General features: G+C 42.6%; 1 long non-coding RNA gene across 1 annotated transcript; it reads right to left on the minus strand.

Moving 5' to 3' along the window:
- Nucleotides 1-509: 509 nt before the first annotated feature.
- On the minus strand, nt 510-11,097 carry LOC102157102. The gene is made up of 4 exons (XR_005385995.1): nt 10,982-11,097; nt 10,568-10,688; nt 3,176-3,280; nt 510-759 (listed from the first exon to the last, which is right to left on the minus strand). It is a non-coding gene; the product is annotated as an uncharacterized LOC102157102 (long non-coding RNA).
- Between the last annotated feature and the right edge of the window lie 9,988 nt (nt 11,098-21,085).

Here is a 21,085-nt window from a genome sequence, read left to right on the forward strand (position 1 = left end):
CTGAGCCACTCGGGCTGCCCTCTCCTTTCCTTTCTATATGAATTTTATATCTCTATGGAGTTAGAGTTTCCAATTGAGATACTGTCTGATGGAGAAATATAAGATGATGAGCTCAGGAGGGATAGCAAGAGTCAGTAGTCTTATTCTCTAATCTTATATAATACCCACAGGTACACAGTTTTCATACATTGTTGACCAGAAGATGCTCAAGAACATTCTGTAGTCAAAGTTTTCCCTTTGATGAGTTGATTCTTACAAAGAAGAGTCAAGTCATGCAGTTCAAGAATTAATACATGGGGGATGCCTGGGTGTCTCAGCAGTTGAGTGTGTGCCTTTGGCTCAGGTCATGATCCTGTGGTCCCAGGATCGAGTCCCACATCGGGCTCCCTGCGTGGAGCCTGCTTCTCCCTCTGCCTGTGTCTCTGCCTCTCTCTCTCTCTCTCTCTCTCTCTCTCTGTCTCTCATGAATGAATAAATAAAATCTTTTTAAAAAAGAATTAATTCTTGGATACATTTATTTCTGCTTTATTCCATAAGAGAAAGCAAGTGGTGATTTTGGAGAAGGAGGTCCTCCCACAAAGGTGATAGTGGTGGTGATGGTTTGCCACTTATTCTAGGTAAAGAAGTTGGAGAAGGAGGAGCAACTCCTCTGAGTAGAGAGGATGTGGGTAGAGATGGTGGTGGGCATGGCCCTCCATCTGCCTGTGAATGCGTTGAAAGAGCTCCTGAAATTTAAGGGCAACCTGTGGGCTCATGTTCCTGTAATATAAAGAATCCAGTGTTTAAATGCTGGCAATATAAAATGTAGCAAATAATTTATAACAGTAGACATTTATATTTTCTTATACATTCAAGGTGATTAAAGCATTTTATCATGTTTTTTGGTATTTACCACCAGTCAAGGATTTAGAATATGCACAAGACTTTACAGATATTTGATCAGCATTTTAAGCTCTGCACAATGACTGCTTCTGCTAACACTAATGCTCTATGAAGCAGTACTCCCAAATAATGCAAACTTAGATTTCATGATGAATGAATATACAGAAGAATTAACTTACACAGCCTGGGCCTGTTAGGCTAGTTGGTTCAAATATGGATTATTAGGGGCACCTGGGTGGCTCAGTGGTTAAGCGTCTGCCTTTGGCTTAGGTGGTGATCCTGGGGTCCTGGGATCGAGTCTTGCATCAGGCTTCCTGCAGGGAGCCTGCCTCTCCCTCTGTATCTCTTATGAATAAATAAATAAAATCTTTTAAAAATATATGGATAATTAATATAGGGTCTCAAAATATAGGTGATTCATATAAGGTCATGGTTTGATCCCCTTGGGAGCCAATTAGCTTCAAACAGAGTCTGTCTCACAGTGCCAATGACCTAGCTGTCTTCTTCTTCTTTTTTTTAAGATTTTATTTATTTATTCATGAGAGACACACAGAGAGAGAGGCAGAGACACAGGCAGAGGGAGAAGCAGGCTCCATGCAGGAAGCCTGATGTGGGACTTGATCCAGGATCATGCTCTGGGCTAAAGGCAGCACTAAACTGCTGAGCCACCCGGGCTGCCCTAGCTGTCTTCTAATAATGCAAGTAATATCCATTTGCATAGTACTATGCTTATCAAACTTTTTACATCTATTATCCCTCTTGATCCTCATTATAACTTTGTACCATAGGTAGGGCAAGTTTCCTCTCACTTCTTCTGGATGCAGTAACTGAGACTCCCAAGATTTAAGTGACTGAACAATGTTCATGCTGTTACTATGACACATGATTAGGACTTGAGTGCAGGTTTTCACATGCCTAATTTAGCTCTCTTTCTTTTTTTTTTTTTTAAAGATTTATTTACCGGGGCCCTGGGTAGCTCAGTGGTTGAGCGTCTGCCTTAGGCTCAGGTCATGATCCTGGGATGGAGTCCTGCATTAGGCTCCCCATAGGGAGCTGGCTTCTCTCTCTGCCTCTCTCTGTCTCTCATGAATAAATAAATAAAATCTTATTAAATAAAATCTTTATAATAAAGACTTTATTTATTTATCTGAGAGAGAGAATGGAGGGGAAGGGGCAGAGAGGGAGAGGATCTCAAGCAGACTCCCCGCTAAGGTGCAGAGCCTGACCTGGGCTCAATCTCATGACCCATGAGATCACTAGCTGAGCCCAAAGCAAGATTTGAAGGCTTAACTGACTGAGCAACCTAGGTGCCTGTCAGCTCCCTTCCTAGTACAGTAGCAGATTATCTCCTATGAATGCGTGTCATTTGTCAGGAGCTGAGGACAGAACCCTGGGGAACATCCCCCTTGGGGTGAAAAAAGAGAGAGTAACTGACTTCTCAGAGATGTGAAAAAGGAAGAAGAGGGATAGGAAAAATAAATGTAGTGGAGAATTATAAAATATTACAATGAAACAGGATAGAGCTGGGAAAAGGCCACTAGACTGGGTCATTTGGAGTTCACTGGCAACTTTTGACATAACTTTTTAGTAGAATGGTAACAAGAGACAAATTAAAAAAAAACAAACACTGGGCAGCCCTGGTGGTGTAGCGGTTTGGTGCTGCCTACAGCCCAGGGTGTGATCCTGGGGACCCGGGATCGAGTCCCACGTCGGGTTCCCTGAGTGGAGCCTGCTTCTCCCTCTGTCTGTGTCTCTGCCTCTCTCTCTCTGTGTCTCTCATGAATAAATAAATAAAGTCTTAAAAATGTTTAAAAAAATAAAATAAAAATAAAAAACAAACACCTAGTGAGCTTAGGAGTTTAGACACTCTTAGGAAGATGTTAAGTATACATGGAAGCTTTTGTCAAGGTGGGTAGATAAGTCCATGGGTTATTAATAAATGATGGTCAAGAGGTCTAAAGAGGGCTTGGGTAATCATTAAATTGTGGATTTTCCTTTTGCAGGGTTTCTTGTAGACCCAGTTATTCAAGTCATCATGAAAATTTCCTCCCGAAAGCAGTTTTGCTTGTGTAATATATTGTCACAAAACATTTAGTGTGGTTTAAGAAACTGATACCTGAGTCTTTTCCACGCATGAACATGGTTCTTAGAAAATCAAACCTGTATAGTTATATAAATGAAAATGTTAATTCACCAGAAAGTCTGCTTCTGGTCACATGTTCCTTTCACCTAACAAAATAATCGCCTGCCTTAGAACTCACTGACATGACACAATATTATCTACTTTTATTACCCAGGTTCACTGCTGCCAGAATTCTGTTCCAAGCTCTTTGATTTTTTTTTCCTTTTTTTGCATCTTGTCTTAAACTTGGGTTTAGGCTCTGAATTCTTCATTTACCTGCAATGATACCCAGCATAAATGTCCACTTGATAATATAGTTTCAAATAATATTATGTGTGAAATACAGCATTACATTTCAGATCATTAGGATTATTTTCACGACATTAAGGACCAATGTGGGGATGTGGCTAGTGCTGCTGCTCCTGGTGCCTGTAGTGGAAGTGATAAAGAAAGAGATCTCCAAGTAAAGGCAAACAAACTCATTTTCACTTCTGGAAAAGAAAAGGAGTTTTGCATGATTTATCATGGATATCTTTACTGTTTTAATTGTATTATTCATCCCTACCTGAGTCCTGGAAAATGTCCCACACTGGCTCATTCAAAACTTTTCTAGTCTATTTAAATTTCAAACCCACCCAAGGGCCTTCATGGACAGGAAATGAACTTCTCAGAAGGTGGAGGACTTCCAGTAGGATTTCTCTGAAAATCAGAGAGGATGACAAAACATGAGAGACTCCTAACTCTGGGAAACGAACAAGGGGTAGTAGAAAGGGAGGTGGGCGGGGGGATGGGGTAACTGGGTGATAGGCACTGAGGGGGGCACTTGACAGGATGAGCACTGGGTGTTACATGTTGGCAAATCGAACTCCAATAAAAAAATCTACAAAGAAAAATAAGATTTCTCTGAATCCACACTCTCATCCCCCCCTCAAAAGTTATCTTCTCCCCACCCTGTGTTTCTTTCCCCCCCAGCTTGGTGCCTATACACACACACACTGTCCACAAAATTTCCTTTTTTATGTAAATGATTCATTTGTACATTTTCAGAAAGGCACTGAATCTTTCTGCTTATAACTTATTATTACTATTATTTTAAAGATTTTATTTATTTATTCATGAGAAATGCATAGAGAGAGGCAGAGACAGACACAGGCAGAGGGAGAAGCAGGCTCCTCACAGGGCATCTGATATGGAACTTGATCACCGGACCAGGATCAGCCCTGAGCCAAAGCAGATGCTCAACTGCTGAGCAACCAGGTGTCCTGTTATTTATTATTTATTATTTTTTAATTATTATTTTTTAAAACTAGTCTTTTTTTAAAGACTTATTTATTTATTAATGAGAGAGAGAGAGAGAGAGAGAGAGAGGCAGAGACACAGGCAGAGGGAGAAGCAGGCTCCATGCAGGGAGCCCGAAATGGGACTCCATCCCGGGTCTCCAGGAGCAGGCCCTGGGCTGAAGGCGGTGCTAAACCGCTGAGCCACCCGGGCTGCCCAATTTATTATTTTTTAAGATTAATTAATTTATTTGAGAGAGAGAGAGAGAAAGAGAGAGCACAGCTGGGGGAGGGGCAGAAGGAGAGGGAGAAGCAGGGTCCCCACTGAGTGGAGAGGCTAATGGCTGGATCCTAGGACCCCCAGATCATGACCCTAGTGGAAGGCAGCCTTTTAACCAACTGAACCACTCAGGTGCCCCTCTGCTGGTAATATAAATTGGCCAAACAATCTGGAACCACACATAAAATTGGAATCCCGGGCAGCCCTTTATGTTGCTATTAGAGGCTGAAAACTACAAACCTTTTATACCTTGCTCCTTTCTTAGACCAGCAAGAGAGAAATACTATACTGAAGTTTCATAGGATCTAGGAGAAAAAGAAATGAAATCTTTTTTGCCTGAAGATTTTATTTATTTATTTAAGAGAAAGCACGAGCAGGGGGAAAGGCAGAAGCAGACTCCCTGCTGAGCAGAGAGGACACAGGACTGGATCCTAGGACCCCAAGATCATGACCTGAGCCAAAGGCAGACTCTTAATCAACTGAAAATCAAGATGTTTTATTTTATTTATTTGAGAGACAGAGTACAAGCAAGGGGAGCGGCAGGCAGAGGGAAAGGGAGAAGCAGGCTCCTGGGTGAGCAGAGAGCCTGAAGTGGGGCTCCGATCCCAGGATTCTGGGGTCATGACCTAAGCCGAAGGCAGATGCTTAACTGACTGAGCCACCCAGGCACTCCTAAAAAGGAGTTTTTTAAAAAAGATTTTATTTAGTTATTTATGTAAAGAGAGAGAATGTGAGCAAGGGAAGGAGGAGGAGAGAGGGAGAATGTCAAGTGTGGAGCCAGACACAGGGCTTGATCTCAGGACCCCAACATCATGATGTGAGCCAAAATCAAGAGTCAGTTGCTTAACCAATGGAGCCACCCAGAGTCCCTAAATATACTTTTTAAGATTTTATTTATTTATTCATGAGAGACACAGAGAGAGAGGCAGAGACAGGCCGAGGGAGAAGCAGGATCCATGCCAGGAGCTAGATGTGGGACTCCATCCCAGATCCCAGGATCACACCCTGGGCCAAAGGCAGATGCTCAACCACTGAGCCACCCAGGTGTCCCATACTATCTTATAGTTCTATAAAGAATCACCTATTGAAAGGAAGTGAAACCTGCAGGAATGCAATGCAGCTTAGCCTCAACAGCAAGGCACACATAACACACATAGGCGACACCCCTGGAGTGCCCTTCTTCTGGTGAACAAGGACATTGCCCTATAAGGTATTACAGGACCTCTACTTCACAAGGCCATTACTTTCAAGATCAGGAGATGTAGCTGATTTTCCTCATACATAGAAACAGACAAAATGAGGAGACAGATGAGTATGTCCCAAATAAAAGAAAAGGACAGAATCATAGTAAAAGAGCTAAATGGAATGAGAAATTCAGATAAATAAAAGCTGATAGGAATTCACTACCACTAAATCTGCCCTGCAAGAAATACAAAAAGAAATCCTTTAGGCTGAAATAAAAAGATTCTAGACTGTAACTCAAACACACATGTTCTAAAAGTTCTAAAAGTTCTCCCATAAGGCTTTTCAGAAACTCTAAATTCTGGAAACAATTTGAATGTCCAGCAACAGGTGAATAAATAAAATATATCCACATGATGAAATACTCAATGATAAAAATGAATGAATTCATTGATGAGAATACACCATGGATGAATCTGGAAAGCGTTGTGCTATGTGAAAGAAGCCAGAAACAAAAGGATTATTGCTCTATGGTTCCATGTATATGACTTTAAAAGAAGACAGAACTATATGGACAGAAATTAGATCAGTAGTTGCCAAGGACTGGAAGTAAAATGATATCACAGATTACAAAGGAACCTGAGAAAACTTTCTGGAGTCATAGAAGTATTTCATATCTTGACTGTGATAGTGGGTACATGGTTATATACCTCTGTCAAAACTTGTACAATTTTATACAATTTGAAAGTGAATTTTACAATAGGTAAATTATGCCTCAATAGAAACGAAGGCATATGAAATGAAAGTTCACACAGAGACCTACATACATAGGTACCTAACTTTATTTATAATGGTCAAAAGCTGGAAACAGTCCAAATGACCATCAACAGATGAGTGGACATACTATGGAATATCCATACAATGGAACCCCCTGCAATTCAGCAACAAAAAGAATGAACCATTGATACAAAGAGTAGGGATGAATCTCACAACAACTATTCTGAGTTTAAAAGGCCAAGAAAAGAAAAAAAAGAGTATATACTCCATGATTTCATTTCTATAAAACTCCAGAAAGTGTAAAATTTTGTATGGTGATATACAGCAGATCAATGACTTTTAGGAGATGGTAGGCACAGAGGTGTGTGAGGGAAAGATGACAAAGGGGAAAAGGTAATTTTGGAGGATAGTGACTATGTTCCTTATGTTGCTTTGGTCATGTTATCACAGATATGCATATACATCAAAATTCATTAAAGTATATGTGTTATTTTCATGATTTATTAATATTTATAATTTCTAATTATAAAGCTATGTACAAATAACTTCATACTTCATGGTTGAGAAGATTGAATCATATATTTCTTTAATCACTTGTCAGTTGACAGGTATTTTACTTATTTACAGTGCTTCACTATCATGCTACCAAAAAAAAAAAAAAATCAGTATCTGTGGTTATGTGTCGGTGTTTTTTAAAGATTTAATCTATTCATTTGGGAGTGAGAGCACAAGCAGGGGGAGGGACAAGCAGACTCCCAGCTGAGCAGGGAGCCAGACTGGATCCCAGGACTCCAGGATCATGACCTGGGCTGAAGGCAGACACTTAAAGGACTGAGCCATGCAGGAACTCCCTAAGTCCAGGTGCTCTTAAGAATGTCAAAGGTTGGGATCCCTGGGTGGCGCAGCGGTTTGGCGCCTGCCTTTGGCCCAGGGAGCGATCCTGGAGACCAGGGATCGAGTCCCACGTTGGGCTCCGGTGCATGGAGCCTGCTTCTCCCTCTGCCTGTGTCTCTGCCTCTCTCTCTCTCTCTCTCTCTCTCTCTCTGTATGACTATCATAAATAAATAAATAAAAAATTAAAAAAAAAAAAAAGAATGTCAAAGTTTGGGCAGCCCGGGTGGCTCAATGGTTTAGTGCTGCCTTCAGCCCAGGGCCTGATCCTGTAGACCCAGGATCGAGTCCCACGTAGGGCTCCCTGCATGGAGCCTGCTTCTCCCTCTGCCTGTGTCTCTGCCTCTCTCTGTGTGTGTCTCTCGTGAATAAATAAATAAAATCTTTAAAAAAAAATGTCAAAGGTTTCCTTAAAGTTCCTGAAATATCTGCTAATTTGCTTTTTTTCTTTTAAAGATTTTATTTATTTGACACACAGAGAGAGAAAATGAGCAGGGGGAGCAGCAGGCAGAGGGAGAGTGAGAAGCAGATTTCCCACTGAGCAGGGAGCCTGACAGGGGCTGGATCCCAGGACCCTGAGATCATGACCTGAGCAGAAGGCAGATGCTTAATGGACTGGGCCACCTAGGTGCCCCAACTAATTTGTGTATGTATATGTACATGTGTATTTTAATTTTTTATTAAAGTATAATTGACATATGATATATTAGTTTCTGGTGTACAATATATTGATTGGACAATTCTATACGTTACTCAGTGCTCGTGATGATTAGTTACTGTCACTATACAACATTAATACAATATTATTTTTTAAAAGATTATTTATTCATGAGACACACAGACAGAGAGAGAGGCAGAGACACAAGCAGAGGGAGAAGCAGGTCCCACGCAGGGAACCCAATGTGGGACTCAATCCCGGATCCGGGGATCATGACCTGAGCCGAAGGCAGGCTCCCAACCGCCGAGCCACCCAGGCGTCCCTTAATATGATATTATTGACTACACTTTCTATGCTGTACTTTTTATCACTGTGCCTTATTTATTTAGTAACTGGAAGTCTGCAGCTTTTCATCTCCTTCTATTTTGCCTATTCCATCAACCACCTCCCCTCTGGCAACCACCAGTTTGTCTCTGTATGTAAGTCTATCTTTCTGTTTATTCATTTTTTCCCCCGGATTCCACATATAAGTAAAATCATATGGTATTTATCTTTCCCCACTAATTTCACTTAGCACAATACCTTCTAGGTCCGTCCAAGTTGTTGCAAATGACAAGATCTCATTATTTTTTAAGAGTAATATTCCAGTGTTTGTGTGTGTACACACACAGACACCACATATTCTTTATCCATTCATCTATTGATGGATAATTGGGTTGCTTCCAAATCCTGGCTGTTGTAAATAAGGCTGAAATAAACATAGGGGTGCATGTATCTTTTTTTTTTTAAGATTTTATTTATTTATTCATGAGAGACACACACACAGAGAGAGAGAGAGAGAGAAGCAGAGACACAGGCAGAGGGAGAAGCAGGCTCCATGCAGGGAGCCCGATGTGGGACTCGATCCCGGGTCTCCAGGATCAGGCCCTGGGCCGAAGGAGGCACTAAACCACTGAGCCACCCAGGGATCCCCATATATCTTTTTTGAATTAGGGTTTCCATTTTTGGGGGTAAATACTCAGTAGTGGAGTGATTGGATCATATGGTATTTCTATTTTTTAAGTTTTTGAGGAACCTCTATACTGTTTTCCATAGTTTTTGCTATCAATTTATGATCCAACCAACAGTACAAGGGGTCCCTTTTCTCTACACCCTTGCCAACACTTGTTATTTGTTGTCTCTTTAGTCATTCTGATAGGCATGAGGCCATATCTCATTGCAGTTTTGATTTGCATTTCTCTCATGATTAGCACTGCTACATCAAAATAAAAAGCTATTGCGCAGTAAAAGAACCCATCAACAAAACAAAAAAGCAACCTACTGAGTGAGAGAAGACATTTATAAATAAAATAGCCAATAAAGGCTTTATATCCAAAATATATAAAGAACTTATACAACTCAACACAGAAAAATGAATAATCTTGATCCCCCTGGATCAGGTTCCTCACTCGGTGGGGAGTCTATTTCTCCCTATTCTTCTCCCCCTACTCATGCTTTCCCTTTCTCTCAAATAAATAAATAAAAGAGAGAGGCAGAGGGAGAGGCAGGCTCCCTCTGGGGAGCCTGATGTGGGACCTGAGCCAAAGGCAGGGGCTCAATCACTGAGCCACCCAGGTGCCCCGAATTAATAAAATCTTATTTTTTTTAAATCACAAAAGAATACATCATCAAAATAAGCTATTCGTCTTTCACTATTATTCTAAGCCTGCCCTGTGCCACAGACCAAAAGAATAACGTAGAACTGGCATTTGACAAGTGTAGTTTTCGTCTTAGAAAGAAATGACAAGCAACTTCATGCTTGATCCTCCCCAACAGAGATTCTGATTATGTATAAACAAAACGGCTAAGTAGAAGGCCCTCTAGCAGACTACATTTCACAAGGGAAGTTTCAGCATTATCCTTTAGATCCAACATACAGTAACAAGTTCTGTTCCTCAGCAGTCTAGGGAGACCAACAGGATCACCTCAAATCTTTCCTAGTTCTCAGGTTAATCAAACGAGCAGGCTACTCTGACGGCTTTAAAAGGTCTCAAGTTACTGAAATAATACTGCCTTTCTTTGCTCAGTCTTGAGCACTGAAAATCTAGCTATACTATTACTGGAAGTCTAATGTACACGTGATTTCTAGAAAACCTCCACGGCACCAGTATAAACTGGATTAAAACATTGCAGAAAGTCATGCATGTAAATATCACGGGATAAAACACAAGGTGCAACTTACATTGCACACCTATCAGACGCATGAAATCAACTCTAGTCAAATCATGGCCTTTTCTGGGCTTTGAGTTTGAAATTACCAGAAGGGATCATACTATTTCCAATCCCCGAGGCGGAGCTCTCATGATCATCATGATGAACCATTAGGGAGACCGAGCATACACGGCCACAGTGCTAACCAGATATATACAGAGGAAGCTCAGGGAGAGGCCTACTTTGAAAAAGGAGCCTATGGACAGAAGAGGGTAGCACAGAATCCGAGTACAACTGAGCTAACTTACCTATCAGAAGTATGAAATCACTGCCTGCCCTTTGTCTGTGCTTGAACTCTGCGTCCACACCCCTGGCAAGCGCAGCATGCTCCGTAGACCACACTCTTCGGCTTTCTTCTAAAACTGTGGGCTGAGAAGGAAAGAAAGCATTTTTTATTACCCTTGCTGCGGATACAAATCAATTTCTCTAAGTAAAGATTCTGCATGAAAAAGAGAAAACTGGGATCCCTTGGTGGCTCAGCGGTTTGGTGCCTGCCTTTGGCCCAGGGCGTGATCCTGGAGTCCTGGGATCGAGTCCCGCATGGGGTTCCCTGCATGGAGCCTCCTTGTCCCTCTGCCTGTGTCTCTGCCTCTCCCTCTCTCTCTCTCTCTATGTCTATCATAAAAAAAAAAAAAAAAAGAGAGAGAGAGAGAAAACTATACCAGTGTTGACTAGCTGCTCCGTAACAGAAATCCTTCCTGCCACTACATTCCCTTAGGAGAAATAAACCTAGGCCTAAAGATGGTCTGGGCTTTATATGCTGCAAACCCATTGTGATGTAATCAACTGTGACCATTTAGTGACTTCACACTGTGATTTGCTGGGATTCAGTGACCAAGGATACTGATCAGCCTTTCTGCTTACTTAAGCTACTGTCCCTGAGGTTAATGAAAGAAATATCCTGTTAGCTCTACATCCACGGATATAGAAATGTTCCCCACTCACTACTTAATGATTCCAATGAGGGATGAGTATCCTGGAGCTAGGTGGCAAGGGACAGTTTGGATTTTGTACAGCACTGTCACTCAAGCAGCTGTGAACAGCCTGTATAAAAGTGGACTGAGTCCCTTAAGATGCTAAGCAAGGAACAATTTATACATGTATTCAAGAAAGATCCAATTTATGGAAGCATACATGCCTAGTACACGTGGCTAGAGCCTCCATTTATTCAAAGTGGCAAAGGTCTTGAACCATATCTTGATTATGTAAACCATCAAGGTAATCCTGGCCCTAAACCTGACTGCTTGCATCCTGCCAAAGTACAACATGGCACCTGTTGCCTCAAAACTGGTGGGAAAATGACTGTCGGTCAGTGGCTGAAAAGATTTAACAGAGTAACAGTAGAAAGAGGTACAGGATATTCCCTCTTGTTGCAACTTTCATCCCCAGATCTCCATGGGGCTCTCCCCCTATTTCCTTCAGGTATTATGTCACCTTCTCAGTGAGGCCTTCACTGTACAACCTACCGAAAGTGCAGGTCCTCCAGCCTCCCTGTGGCTGACTCCGTCCCCTGCCTTTGTGTGCTACATAGGACGGATCATATATAATCAATCTTATTTTTTCATTCTCTCCCACTAGAATGTGAGCCCCATGTGAGCTGGAACTTTTTTTCTTTGTCTCTTTCATGGCTGTATTTCAAGCATTAAGAACAGTGTCTGGCACATAGTATATGCTCAGCAAAAATGAGTCATCTTGACCTTCTGCCCTAATGTTCATACCATTCCTAGTGGTGAACTGTTAACAATATAGTGTGTGTTCTTCAGAATTTCCTTCTATATATTTACATTTTAATACAAGGGCCCATTAGATACCATTCACCTCAATTAAGCCCTTGAATATTTCCATAATAGAGTAGTCCCCCCCACCCTTATCTGCAGGAGACATGATCCACGACCCCCAGTCTATGCTTGAAACCATGGATAGTACCAAATCCTGTATATGCCATGTTTTTTTCCCGGACATACATATCTATGAGAAAGTTTAATTTATAAACTAGTTACAGTAGGAGATGATTAACAATAAGAATTAAATAGAACAAAAAAAAGCAAAACAAAACAAAAAAGAATGAAATAGAATCATTGTAAAAATGTACTGTAATAAAAGTTATGTGAATGTGGTCTCTCTCAAAATACCTTATGGTACTATACTCATTCTTCCTCTTCCTATGATGTTGTGAGATGATAAAATACCTACCTGATAAGATGGTGAGGAATGACAGTAGGCATTGTGACATAGCGTTAGGCTACTATTGATCTTCTTACACTATGTCAGAAGGAACATCTGCTTCTGAACTACAATTGTCTGTGGATAACAAACTGTGGAAAATGAAATTGTTGATAATAAGGGACTACTGTACTTAAAATCATCTGGGGGTGCCTGACTGGCTCAGTGCACCATGTGACTCTTGATCTTGAGGTTGTGAGTTCAAGTCCCATGTGTAGAGTGGAGTTTACTTAAAATTTAAAAACAAATTAAAAAAAAAAATCACCTGTCTTCAGTCCTAACTAGAAATGTAACCAATTACAGATCTGTAAATATAACCATAATCAACACTTTCATTTCAGTATTTTATCCATATATCTCAATAACATACTCAAAACATGATGATTCAGCAGTTTTGGTTGGTATAGTTGTTTTTGTATACCTTTTTAGCTTTATTTTTTAATATTTTATTTATTTATTCATGAGAGACACAGAGAGAGAGGAAGAGACACAGGCAGAGGGAGAAGCAGGCTCCATGCAGGGATCCCGTTGCGGGGACTCCATCCTGGGACCCTGGGATCAGGCCCTGAGCTGAAGGCAGACACTCAATAACTGAGCCATCCAGGCGTCCCCCAAATAAATAAAATCTTTAAGAAAAAAAGGATCATTTCAAACAAAGCAGATATAACAATATAACAAATATTGTATGTACCAACCAGCTTCAACAAACACCAATATTTTGCCAATTATGTTTTATTTAATTTTTTGCTCACATATTTTAAAGCATATTCCAGATTCATATGTCTTCATGCATAAATTCAAGGAAGGTATTTCCTCTGACCACAAATTCTAACAAATAAGGCTTTAAAAAAACATAACCAAAATACCATCATTATATCTAACAAAAATTACAGTTACTCTCTGATGCTACATGAAAACATCCATCTGCAATGAACCCGTTGGACCTGAATGTGTCTTTTAAATTTGATTTGTTCTTACTGGGATGCAAACAACGGTCATACATGGCATTAGCTGAAATATGGTTTAATCCTCTTTTTAAATGGATAACCACCCCCACCCCTTTGTTTTCTTGCCATGCGCTTGATGAAAAGACTGAATTATTTGTCCTATAGAATTACTCATATTCTAGATTTTTCTGTATACATTTTGTGCTGGCCATTTTCCATGAGAAATAGAATTTCCTGTAGTGACATCTATGAACTTGGTTAGATTTAGGCTCAATTACTTTAGCAAGAACATTTTATTATAGTCAACACTTTGTACTACTACTACATTATATCACAACACACATGATATCTGTTGCTCACATTTTTGGTGATGTGAACACTGATCAGTGGATTGCAGTATTCTTATCTTAATTCACCAACACTGTAAAATTTTCCACCAATCTTTCACCTATATCTTATTGAGTTTATGTGCTGGTTTACATTTTTTAAAAATACTTTATTTATTTATTCATGAGAGACACACAGAGAGAGGCAGAGACTCAGGCAGAGGGAGAAGCAGGCTCCATGCAGTGAGCCCGATATGGGACTCGATCCTGAAACTCCAGGATCACACCCTGGTCCAAAGGCAGATGCTCAACCACTGAGCCACCCAGGGATCCCCTGGTTTACATTTTTTTTATTGATATGCCATTTGCATAACATGTAATTTGCCACATTAAAGTGTACCAGTCACTGTTTTTTAGAATACACAGAAAATTGTGCAGCAGTCATCATAATAAATTTTAGGACATTTTCATCACCCCAAAAGGAAAGTCCATACTTAGTAGCAGTCATTCCTCATTCTCTTGATGGGACTGATAACCCACCTGAATGGTATAAAGATAGCTTCAAAGTGAAAACATCTGAGATACAAGAGTTGCAGAAGCCTTATCTAAATTCCTCTTACCTGGGCAGCCTGGGTGGCTCAGCGGTTTAGCGCCGCCTTCAGCCTAGGACCTGACCCTGGAGACCCGGGATCAAGTCCCACATTTGGCTCCCTGCATGGAGCCTGCTTCTCCCTCTGCCTGTGTCTCTGCCCCTCTCTCTCTGTCTCTCATGCATAAATAATCTTAAAAAATTCCTCTTATCTGAAAAAAATAAATCCATCTTATCTGGTTAAAGCAGAGTTTTATAAGGGATAGCTGCCACAACCTCCCCTCCCCCATTCATGGGGTTCTCTAATTAGGGAGGCCTGATCTTGAGCATTAAAACCTTCCAAAAGATTGCATAAGCAAACCTCATAAGAAATTTCCATCCTTTGAAGTGCACCCCTCCCTTGTGAAGTTGGTATATAAACCCTTATCTCAAATTCTTTAGGGAGTCTCTTCATCTAAAAGCTCCCACATAGTAAATAAACGTTTCTTTTTTTTAATATTTTATTTAAATATTTAAAAGAGGGAGAAGCAGGCTCCATGCAGGGAGCCCTACGTGGGACTCGATCCCTGGACTCCAGGATCACGCCCTGGGCCGAAGGCAGGCGCTAAACCACTGAGCCACCCAGGGATCTCCAATAAACGTTTCTTTTTTTTTACAAATATTTTGTTTATTGTTGCATGCACTGCGGCAACACGATCAGGGTCCTGAGGATAAGGGGATGAGGAAAATAAAAGAAAAGTAAAGAGATGGGGACAGGAGGGACACAGTGGATGATGTCCAAGCAGTGCCAGCTTTATTCAAGGTTTTACAACATTTTATAGCATGAGCAAAACAAAGCCAAGAAGGTGTTTATTTTTAGCAGGTTTGTGAAACTTTCCAAAGTTCCCCTTACTCAGCATGCAAGACAGACTCACGGGTGCCAGAAGACCTTGGTAAATAGATAAGCTTGTTGCTCCAGATGTGCATACTTCAAAGGAATATTAGGTATGGTAAACAGACCGGCAAGGACAGACAGACCCTTATTTACATTGATGACCACGTCAGAATAAGTTGTATCTATTGTGTTATGTGGGCGATCACATACAAGCGAGCCCTGAGAACCATTGCTCAAGCCCTTTCTCAAGCGTCTACCAACTATTCACCCTTTAGGCTCCCGAGCCTTTTGAGTGAATGAGGGACGCAAGTCCGGGTCTGGTTTGGTTCAGTTACTCCAGCTAGTTCGTGGTCGCCCACAGTTTATTTAAATGAAGCTGGTACAGACAACATCCATTTAAAACCCACATCCCTGGGATCCCTGGGTGGCGCCGCGGTTTGGCGCCTGCCTTTGGCCCAGGGCGCGATCCTGGAGACCCGGAATCGAATCCCACGTCGGGCTCCCGGTGCATGGAGCCTGCTTCTCCCTCTGCCTGTGTCTCTGCCTCCCTCTCTCTGTATGACTATCATAAGTAAATTAAAAAAAAAAAAAAAAAACATATCCCAGGCCAAAAAGTACAAAGTAAAAAAAAAAAGAGCAGTGTTCTGTTGAATTCACTTCTGCATGAATAACTTTATTAACTGCTAATGAAAATTAGAACTTTTCTGGGAGCTTCTGACAAGAGTTTTATCTTAAAATGCTTTCTCTTCAGTGAAGCCATCTTTGGAGTTAGTCATTTACTCTCACCATCTCTGTCTTCTCGACTCCAGCCTGATATTTCTCTTCTTTTGGTCCAGACGCTCAAATTTTAAAAGAAGCTTCAAGTTAAGGAAAGGTCATTTTTCCATAGTTCTGTTCTCTGAAAAACTTCCATCTCCCACAGAAAGTCATAGTCCAGGAGTGAAGCAATCACTGCTAATACTTCAGGGCTAATTGGAAAGTCATCATGAACACTTGTATTGGTCGATCTTATTTATCACAAGCCTGAAAATGCACAGTCCTGGAAAAGGTGGCCTCTCTGTGCACATATGCAATTTTTAAAAAGGAAAGGGCAATATGAAGGGGGCTGAGGTTTGATCACCAAAAATCAACACAATGAAAACAAGTGATAATGAATAATGGGCACTAGAATTCAAATTACCAGATGTTTTATTTATTTTTATTTTTTTAAAGATTTTATTTATTTATTCATAGAGACACACACACACACAGAGGCAGAGACACAGGCAGAGGGAGAAGCAGGCTCCATGCAGGGAGCCCGATGTGGGACTCGATCCCGGGTCTCCAGGGTCAGGCCCTGGACCGAAGGTGGTGCTAAACTGCTGAGCCACCGGGGCTGCCCTACCAGATGTTTTAAAGAGATGGGGTGCCAGTTTTCAATTCTGTTTTGAACACTACATTACAAAACAACTATTTTTAAAAATAAAAAAGGATTGAGGGTAAAGAAAAAAATAAAAAGAATATCTAAATCGTTGAATGGCCCCCTGTTTGTTCCTGACAAACTTCAATAACGTCTTCTTCCTCCCTTCCCAGTTCCTTTGGAGTGTGGTTATCAGCAATTCTCTGACCTTCAAAGAGAAACATGAGTGATTTCACTGGAACTCTTCCATCTCTCTTCTCCCAACGTTTCTCTTGTTCATTTACTGTTAATTCGCAGGCCCCCGTTACTGAGCTAAAATGGTAGAAGAAAAGTTTTTCTTCCAACATCTCCCTCCCATTAGCCCTTGGCAACCAATAATGACTTTCTATCTCTAGATATGCCTGTTCTAGACATTTCTAGTGAATGAAATGAGATCTTACAATGTATAATATTCTTTGATGTCTATCTTTTTTCATGTATCATAATGTTTTCAAGGTTCATCTATGTTTTAGCATGTATCAGTACTTCATTTCATATTATGGCTAAACAAAAATGCATGGTATGGGGATACCCGGGTGGATCAGTGGGTTAAGCATCTGCCTTTGGCTCAGGTCATGATCCTGAGGTCCTGGGATGAACCCCAAATCGGGCCACCTGTTCAGTGAGGAGTCAGCTTCTCCCTCTCCCTCTGCTCCTGCTTTCCCCCTCCCTACTCTCAAATAAATAAATAAATAAATAATCTTTAAAAAAAAACCCATATGGATATAGCACATTTTTGTTTAAACATTCATCAGTTGATGGACATTTGGGTTGTTTCCCTCTTGGCTTTATGAAAAATGTAGCCATAAACGTTCGTGTACAAGTTTTTGTTTGAATATCTGTTTTCAGTTCCCTGTTACATATAACTAGGAGTGGAATTGCTGATCATGTGGTCACTCCACATGTAACTTTTGGTGGAGGTGCTTTTCAGTCTCTGTACAGTTTTATATTCTCACCAGCAGTGTATGAGGGTCCTGATTTCTCCACATCTTTATTTCCCTTGTTATCTTCCAGTTTTTCATTATAGTTGTCCTGGTAGGTGTGAAGTGATACCGCCTATGATTTTGATTTCCCTAATGATGCTGAGAATCTTTTTTTTTTTTTTTCTGAGAATCTTTTTTATATGTGTTTTGGCCATTTGCAAGGAGAGAGCAATGGATTTTGCAACATGAGAGCCCCGTGTGTGTGTGAATCGTCCTGTGCAACCCTTGTTCACGATGGCAAAGCCATTTAGACCTTGGTTCCCTGATACAATGAGTAGGTAATAGTTACTGAATCTGTGTCTATCCAGGGAATGGGGACAGAAGAAAATGCTTTGACTTGTGCATCTGCGTGAGGAAATGGCCACCGCTCCGTAAAGTGAAGAACAAGAAACACCGGGAGGAATGCGGAGGGGCAGCTGAGATCCAGAGCCCAGGTCAGGTAATTCCACCAGAGGAAGTGGAAGCTTTCACGTTCCACTCTACCTGGTGGGGAAGGAGTGGCAGGGAATTTACCCCTCCCTGCACCCCCTGGGAGTGGAAGGCAGCTGGGTTTTGTGAGATTTCCTGTTGACCTGAAATGCAAAAAGGCAGCTGCCCCACCAGGACAAAGACCCTCAGGGTCCTCATTGTCTTCCTTCCGCCTTAGAAATTCCCACCACTTCTGTCCCAACAACCAGGAAATGAGTGAGAAAAAGGGTCTGGGAGTCAGAGCCTGAGCCAGGCTGGGATTAGCAGGACAGCAGGTGATCTTTGAGGGGACAATACAGGTGTGGGCAGGGGTGACTTCAGTTCGCCGCTGAAATTGTATTCATGAAGATACTTAAAAAATATATAATAAAAGCAAAGATTGCATTTGTCAATGGAAACAAGAGTCCACAAATTTCATTGTTTAGTCACCAAATAGTTAAGGTTACCCATGAACTTAGGGAGCTCCTTAGAAGACTTTTATTTATTTATTTATTTTTTTAAAAGATTTTATTTATTTATTTATTTATTCATAGACACACACACACACAGAGGCAGAGACACAGGCAGAGGGAGAAGCAGGCTCCATGCAGGGAGCCCCATGTGGGACTAGATCCCCGGTCTCCAGGATCACACCCCAGACTGCAGGCGGCGCCAAACCGCTGCGCCACTGGGGCTGCCCTATTTTTTTTTTTTTTTAAAGATTTTATTAATTTATTTTGAGAGACACACAGAGAGAGGCAGAGACATAGGCAGAGGGAGAAGCAGGCTCCCTCTACTGAGCCCTACGTGGGACTCCATCCCAGGACCCCAAAATGACGCCCTGAGCCATCTGGGCGTCCCCACTTAGAAGACTTAAAAGATCTGTATTTGCATGGATCTTTCTGTCTCCTTAGATTACTCTTGGAGGATACACACACCAAATTAACACCCCTCATCTCTGAGTGGCTGCATCACCTGTTAGGTTCGTTTTCTTCTGGTGATCTACCCGTGTCTCCATTGTGGGAGCGTTTGTTTTGCAAGAGCGTTGTGTTCCTCTTTCAATAGTTAGCAAGAAATAAATCAAGACATCGGTCAGGCAGGAGCAACCTGCCAGGCTCTGTGAGATTCCTTTGGACCCAGCACATCCCCATCCACCCAAGCGGTGTGGACATCACCTGCAGCAGCCCCGTAAAGGCCATGCAAGGAGCGCTGGTTCCCTGGCAGGTCCTTGGCAAAGAGCCTGAGCGAGGTGATGGGGCACCAGGAGTTCCTGCTTTTTGGATCCTGACTCGCACCTGGGGAGGGAGCAATTAAAGTCTTTATAACCTCAGGCACATTAATGATGCAAACTTCTAACCTCATTTTTAAGTGTATTTATTTAAACTCCCCCCACCAATAGTTTTGTTACTGTTGGATGGTAAATTTTCAGGTGGTTTTTTTTTTTTTAAGATTTTATTTATTTATTCATGAGAGACAGAGAGAGAAAGAGACACAGGCAGAGGGAGAAGCAGGCTCCATGCAGGGAGCCCGACATGGGACTCGATCCCAGGTCTCCAGGGTCACGCCCTTGGCCGAAGGCGGCGCTAAACCGCTGAGCCACCAGGGCTGCCCTAAATTTTCGGTTTTATGGTACCAGCGCATTCATCACTTACTGTCCTGCTGGCAGGGATACTACAAGGGGGACAAAACCGGTACTCCTTTGCAAATGGCATTTAGGCAGGTTTCCCCTCTTTCTCCCCTGCCTCTCCCCGCTCCTTCTCCTACGGGGACCTTCTCAGGAGGCCCCACCTCTCCCTAGGGCGGGGCCGGCAGTGTGGACACTAGATTTGTCTTACTCCTGCAGCCAGATTGTTTCAACTCCCCCCCACCCCCCAGGAACAATGAGGTGAAGCTCGGGCTTGAAGGCAAGTGGTGGCTGCCTATTCCGGATGTGAGGTGCCGCGGCGGCCCCGAGGTGCCCCAAGACTGCACGATGGAGGGTGACTGGGTCTGTCCCTCCGGCGCGCGGCCTCCGCCAGGTGGGTCCTTCGGCCTCTGTCCCGCTGCCTTTCCTTCCCTTCCTCGGCCGCGAGGGGCCCCGGGGCTGGGGGCCAGGCTTGGGCGGCCCTTGCGAGCCCGGGGGCCTTCCCGATCCCCCAGCGTGCTGGCAGCCTGTGCCCGGCGCGCGACCTCGGCCGGTGGCGGCGGCCGCGGGGACTGGCATTTCGGCGAGGCGGGTCGGGCGTGGGCGCCGGGAACGGACCGCCGCCTAAGTTGTAAGTTGTGCGCCCTGGCGCGGCCCGGGGAGAGCCCGGCAGCGGCTCTCCCGGACCGACGCCCCCCTCCCCCGCCCCGCCCGGCCCAGGGCCCGGGAGCGTTTCCCTGTGGCTGCTGGGGGCGGGGGGGTCCCCCGGACCCCTTCTCTCTCCCCTGTCCTTCCTCCCCATTTGCGTGGCCGCGGGAGGCTCGGCTTGGTCGGTTTGGATGGAGGGCTCCTCGGGACGTATCCTGAGAGAAGTAACATTTCCTTGAATGAGTTTTTGACCTAAAAGAAAATGCAGCTCTATTCCCACGTGTGCATTTAACCACTTGGAAGAAAAAAGCTCAAGTTTTCAGGAATTCTCCCCAAGTGATAGAAATCCGGGAGTTTCTTCATCCAGTTACAGTTTCGAGAAGTAGAGGTTATCTGAAAGGAGGATGCCTTCTATTAAGGAAATAGTGAAGCTTTATAAAGAAATAGTTTCATGTTAGTAGAGATAATAAAGGGTAATTGTAATATATAAATTCTGAGTAAGGCAAAGAAATTACATGTGGATTTTATTTTATTTTTTTTTTAAATTTTTATTTTTATTTGTGATAGTCACAGGGAGAGAGAGAGAGAATGAGGCAGAAACACAGGCAGAGGGAGAAGCAGGCTCCATGCACCGGGAGCCCGACGTGGGATTCGATCCCGGGTCTCC

Source organism: Canis lupus, chromosome X (assembly GCF_011100685.1).
Source record: "Canis lupus familiaris isolate Mischka breed German Shepherd chromosome X, alternate assembly UU_Cfam_GSD_1.0, whole genome shotgun sequence".
Classification (NCBI taxonomy): domain Eukaryota; kingdom Metazoa; phylum Chordata; class Mammalia; order Carnivora; family Canidae; genus Canis; species Canis lupus.